General features: G+C 38.8%; 1 pseudogene; it reads right to left on the reverse strand.

Moving 5' to 3' along the window:
• Window positions 1-5,500: 5,500 nt before the first annotated feature.
• Window positions 5,501-5,934, reverse strand: LOC102742637 (ribosomal protein uL24-like pseudogene; annotated as a pseudogene).
• Between the last annotated feature and the right edge of the window lie 759 nt (window positions 5,935-6,693).

Consider the following 6,693-nt stretch of genomic DNA (forward strand, 5'->3'; position numbering starts at 1 on the left):
ACATGGTATTCTCTTTGTATCTTCACATCACTGTCCCTTTCTGTGTTTAACTCTGTGTCCAAGTTTCCCCTCTTTGTAAAGATGACACTCATATTGGTTTAGGGCCCACCCTAATGATTTTATTTGAACTTGATTATCCCTGAACAGATTCTATTTCCAAATCAACTGACATTCTCAGGTGCTGGGGTTAGGACTTCAACCTATCATTGTGTGGGGGACACAATTCAATTCATAATAGTCTGTCTCCAAGCTCCTAAATTCGTGTCCTCCTTACATGCAAAATCTGTTTGCCCTATTTCAATATCCCAAAAATCTTTATCACTTTAGTGTCAACTCTATCTAAAATCCCATCATCTAAATCACTCAGATCATTATGGGTAGAGCTTGGGGTGTGATTCATTCTGAGGCAAAGTTAATTCCTCTTCACCTGCGAACCTGTGAAACCAGACAAGTTACCTGATTCGAAAATACAGTGGTGGGGCAGACTTAGGATAGACATTCCCATTCTAAGATGAAGAAATAGGAAGGAAAAAGGAAGTCATGGGTCCTAAATAAGTCAGAAAACTAGCAGGGCAAATTCCATTAAATTTAAGTCTTGAGACTAACCCTCTTTGTGTCAACATTTTGTCTTCTGGGCCTACTGGGGTGGCAGCTCTGGGTGGTGGCTCATCCTTCTCTGCCTGGGAAGTAACCCCACCCTTTGGAACTCATCATGTGGCCCTGACTCTTGGAATGGAGGAGGCTGTAGCCCAGTGCCCTGAGCCTTTGGCCTAATGTCAGTGATAGACCTATTGGCCTCTGAACTTCCCGTGAGGTAATTCTTCTGGTTTTTTGAAGGGTTACACATGCTCACAGCTGAATTGCTCTATTCACCTGTTTCCTGCCTATAGAATCCTAGAAGTCTGAAAGTCTTCCTTCATTTTGTCTGGTCTCTCTCTCCCTCAGCCCAAGCTGGAAGTGTTTCTGCTGACATGGTCAATCCACTTCTTCCAATTCTGGCTAGCAATTCCTTCCACTTGCATTTTACTATAAGCAGCAAGGAGAAACCAGAGAAACCACACCATGCCTTCAACACTTTGTCAGAAACAGCCTCAACTACATATTTGAGTTCATTTCTTACAAATTCTACTTACTGCCCAACAGGACACAAGTTCTCTGCCACTTTATAAGGATCGCCTTTCCTCCAGTTATGAATAACATATCCTTCATTTCTGAGATCTCACCAGAAGCATGTTGAACATTCAGGTTTCTACATCAGTCTCATTTTCAAGGCAACTTTGACTTTTTCCATCAAACTCCTGAAAATTCTCCCAGACTCTCGACACTACCAAATTCCAAAGCCACTTCCACGTTTTTAGATATTTGTCACAGCAGCACCCCACTTAGTGTTAATATGATCTGTATTAGTGTCCTGGACAGCCATAACAAAGTACTCCATACTGGGTGGATTTAACAACAGAAATTTGTCACATAGTTTCAGGGGCTAGAAGTCCAAAATCAAAATGTTGGTAGCTTAGTTCCTTCTGAGAGCTGTTCATTCTATCCCCATATCCCCCAAATCTGAATTATTTCAGCATTATCTCTGAGTCTAAAACCTCATCATCTAAGTCAACCAAATCAGTGATGGATGAGGCTTGAGTCTGTCCCACACCTTTTCCCAGCTTCTGGTAGCTTCAGGCATTTCTCAGCTTGTAGACGATATTCTCTCTGTGTCTCTACTTTGTCTTGTCTTTAAGCATGTTTGCCTCTGTGTTCAAATCTCCTTCCCCTTTTCAATATGGATTTACATCATGATGACATCATTTTTACTTGATAACATTCATTTTCATATAAGGTTGCTTTCTGTGGTAATGAACATAGGACTTCAATATATACAGACATAAAATGATCTGTATTATTTGCCTCCTCCTTGAATGAGTTATTTTAATATGTCTTAAAGGGCATATCTACTTGTGTTGAATTCTCTCAGTTTTTGTTTATCTGAAAGTCTTTGTTTCCTTTACTTTCAAAGAATAACAATTTTAGGTGGTTGTTTTTTTTCCTTCAAACTTTAAATATTTTATCCCATTTTCTTCTTGCTTGCATGGTTTCTGACAAGAAGTGTACTGTAATTCTAATCCTCCCACTCTCCAGCTGTCTTTGATTTTCTACAGTTTGGATATGGTGACCAAAGTGTGTTTTTATTTTTTATTTTTGTTTTTTGTTTTTTTTTTGGTATTTATTCTGTTTGGTGTTCTTTGAGCTCCCTGGATCTATATCTGCCATTCATTTTGGAAAGTTCAGGACATTATAACTTTATATATTTCTTCTTTTCTATTCTCACTTTCTTCTGCTATTCTAATTACAGTTATGCAACATTTTTTTTAAAGATTTTATTTATTTATTTGAGAGAGAGAGAGGTGTGTGCATAAGCAAGGGAGGGGCAGAGGGACAAGCGGGGAGAGTCCGACTTAATCCCAGAACGCTGAAATCACAACCTGAGCCGAAGTCAGACACTTAACCAAATGAATTACCCAGTTGCCCAACACTTACGTAACTTTTGATTAATTAAATATTTATTGAATATCACTGTTATGTCACATATTATCCTAAGAACTAGAAATATACTTGTGTTCAAAAAAGATTTAAAAAATATTAAACAGATTTTAAACTGTATAGAGCTATGGTCAGTACATTTCTAATTAATTTCACCTTTGTTCATTCAGAAATTGTATACAAGGTTTAACACTTTAAGTATATCTTTTTATAGCTCTATTGAGCTATAATTCATATGACTTACAGTTCACCCCTTTGAAGTATAAAACTCAGTGGCTTTTGGTACATTGACAGAGTTATGCATCCATCATGACAATCAGTTTTAGAATATTTTCATTGCCCCCAAATGAGACCCTACTTGCTTTTAAACATCACTGTTCAATTCTTCTGTCACCCCTCCAGGTGTAGACAACCACTAGCCTGCTTTCTGTCTATATAGATTTGCCTATTCTTGACATTTCCTATAAATGGAATCACAATATGTGTTCCTTTGTGACTGTCTCTTTCACTTAACATAATGTTTTTAAGGTTTATCTATGTTGCAGCAAGTACCAGTACTTTATTTCTTTTTATTGCTGAATAATATTCCATTGTTTGGATATACCACATTTTATTTATCCATTCATCAGTTGATAAACATTGAGTTATTCTTACCTTTTGGTTATTATGAATAAAGCTGCTATGATCATTTGTGTACATGTTCTTATAAGGGCACATGTTTTCAATTCTTTTTCATTGCATTTCATTTCATCTTTTTTGCATATATAGCTAGGAGTAGAATTTCTAGATCATATGGTAAGTCTATTTTAACCTTTTTAGGAATTGCCAGATTGTTTTTTAAAGCAGCTGCACAATATTACATTCACCCTAGCAATGTATGAGTGTTCCAACTTCTCTATACCCTTGCCAACACATTCTTATCCATCTTTTTCATTACAGCCATCTTAGTGGATACAGAGTGTTATCTCATTTCTTGTTCATTTATCTGATATGTAGTGATGCTGAGCATCTGTTCACGTGATTTTTGTCCACTTGTATATCTTTAGAGAAATACTTGTCCAGATCTTTTGCCCATTTTTTAATTGGGTTATCTTTTATTATTGAGTTGTAAAATTTTTTTTAAAGATTTTATTTATTTATTTGAGAGAGAGAGAGAGAGGGAACTCAAGCTGGAGGAGGGGCAGAGGGAAAGGAACAAACAGACTCCTTGCTGAGCAGGAGCCCAGGATCATGACCTGAGCTGAAGGCAGTCGCTTAACTGACTGAGCCACACAGGTGCCCAAGTTGTAAAAATTTTTAAAGTATTTTAGCTGTCATGAGTGCAGCTGAGCTGGGAGAAAGAGCATAGCTGCCAGGTGTCACAGTAGCTATTTAAAACAATAAGCCAAAAATGAAAGAGTTAAACCCTTAATTACTTACTGAGACGGTATAAGCAAGAGGCTAAAATCAGAGAAAGCACTCTCCTTTCCCGTTTTTCTCCATGGTATGATGTGCGAGTTGAGGGGCAGGTGGTTCAGCATGAATGTAGGGTTGTCTCAAGGTTGAGGAGGCCCAAACAAAACTCTCTGGCAGTATTATGAATGGTGGTGGTGGGAAAATGGAGAGAGGGAAAGACTAGGAGTGTGAAAATACTGGGTAATGGGTTGGAGTAGGGAAAAGTGTGTTACAGGTGTCCTCTTCTCCCCTGAGAAAGAAGTTCTCAGCAGAGGTCTTTGGGAAGATCTGTCCAAGGCCTCAGATAAAATGAGCTAAGAATGAAAGCACTGGGGCTAGGAACATAAATATGCAAAGAGCATTATCTCTTGACCAGCCATAGAGGCTTGAGTCCTTAAGTACAATTCCCTTCAGAAACTGCAATGTACCAGCCATGCACCCCGGCTGGTGTGCGGAGTTCAGCTGTCTACCATGAGGTCTGCCTGACAAATCATGTCACTGCCCATGCTCAGACCTGAGAAACCATGCATAGGTTTTTTACCATGAGTCAGACTCCTTGCTAGATACAAGTCCCTTATCAGATACATGATTTGGAAAACTTTCCTTTCATTATCTGCCTTGTCTTTTCACGTTCTTGATGGTTTGAGAAGTTTTTCTTGATATATCTTTAAGCTCACTGCTTCTTTCCTCAGCCATGTCCAGTCCACTGATGAGCCCATGGAAAGCATTCTGGTTTTGATTTCTAGCATTTCCTCTTGATTCTTAGAGTTTCCATCTCTCTGCTTACATTACTCATTTGTTCTTACATCTTGTCCACTTTTTCCATTAGAGAAACATGTTAATCATATTTATTTTAAGTCCTCAGTATGATAATTCCAACATCTCTGCCATATCTGAGTCTAATTCTGACTTTCTTTGTCCCTTCCGACTGTTTTTTCTTGCCTTGTAGCATGCTTTGTCATTTTTGTTGAAAGCCTGACATTATGTATTGGAGAACAGGAAGTAAACTAAATAATCCTTTAGTGTGAAGTTTGTGTTAATCTAGGTAGGAGTGGCTTGTGTCTAATGTTTATTGTAGCTGTAGGTGCCAGAGGCTTCAAATGCATCTAATGTTCTTGTTTTTATTTCCCCTGTTGACATTGGACTTTCCTAAATACTACTCCTTAGAGAGAGTCTGTGTCTTGCAAAACTAACAACTGCAATCCACTGTGATTCCACTGCAGCTCTGTTAGTGTAATATTAATCTAAGGTTGGGCAAAAAACCATTCTGTAATCTCATGACTAAATCTTTCTTTTAGTAATCCTGTGTCCTTGAGCTGTGACCTTCAAGGGTGTGTGTGTGGGGGGTGACACTTTTAACTTTCATTCATAGAATTATTAATCAAAATTGCAAAAGTAGATTTATAGAGCTACAGATGAGTAGCAAAACAGGAGGGAAATGAAATGTTCCAGAGACATTTTGAAATGTTCCAAAGGAGCTTATACTACATAAAAATTTACAGTTAAACTATGGTTACACAACAGATTATATTTAATTCTGCATTTTCTCAATAAGTTCTTCTTTATATTTGCCTTTCTCTTTTCCAAGTTGTCAAGATTTGGCTTTGCACTCAAGAATTTTTTTCTCTTTGTTCAATTTTAGCCTGATGATAACCACCCTGCTCAGATTAATGCCCACGTGAATAGTTATGCTGTTAGCCTTCTCAGGCTTCATCCATTCGATGTAGATGACATATTCCTTTCCCTAAGCCTGGACTACCATGCCAACTCGATGATTGTTACAGTGTCCCCAAACCACTTGGACCTCATCATCCTTGTGAACAGGCATGGAGAAGACATTGTCCTTCTACTGCAGCTGCTTGAAGAGCTGGCAGACATGGTCTTCTTGGGCATATGCAAGAGGGCCCTAAAGCAGTGTTTGTGATTTTTACTGCAGTCCTAGGTCACAAAGGGATTGAATTTCATGATGACTTGGCATCAAATGGGCTCGAAAGTGCATGCCTTCACATGTGTTTCTGAGATCCTTCACCCCCTTAGGTGAATCATGAAAGCTACAGAGTGATGAAGTGAGAGAAATGCCCTTATGGCAGGTGGGATTAGGCTCTGGTAAAGTTTTATTTTTCCCTAGAGAGTAGGCCTTTGCTATGGAGAATGTTTTAGGGATATTTTACCATTGTTGCTCTTCCCCTTCTCCTGCTAGAGCCAGGAGGGGATCTTTCTCAACATTTCACCATGAGAATATGGCGGATTTCCTGGAAGTAAAGCCTGGGAAAGTGTGGGGTCCCATAAGACTGTGGCTGCCAAGAGTTTCTCTCCTACAGGCTAGTCCAACTCAGTCTCCGGAAATTTATCAAAATTACACTTAACCATGCCTACAGGTTTATAGTTCCAGTCGTTTCTGTTCTACAGGTAGGCAGATCTCAGCTGTGACTCTCTGGAGTCAACTTTGTGTCCATATGCGGGTGGTAGTTTTCCCTACAACCTTAGTTCTCTGATAGGTCCAAGAAGAATTGATTTGTAGTTCGTTCAGTTTTTGCTTGTTATAAAGATGGGAGTGTTGACTTCTAAGCTCTTTACATGTCAGAGATGCTGGAAGACATATCTTAGAGCACAGACTACTAGAATGTATCCCTTACCCTCAGTTTCCAAGTGGATGCATCATCTTCTTTCAAGAGAAAGCATGTCCTCTCAGGACAGTCATCACAAGATGACTGCTTGTGGTAT

The sequence above is a fragment of the Leptonychotes weddellii genome, chromosome 2 (genome assembly GCF_054177405.1).
Source record: "Leptonychotes weddellii isolate Sample4059 chromosome 2, ASM5417740v2, whole genome shotgun sequence".
In the NCBI taxonomy this organism is placed as follows: domain Eukaryota; kingdom Metazoa; phylum Chordata; class Mammalia; order Carnivora; family Phocidae; genus Leptonychotes; species Leptonychotes weddellii.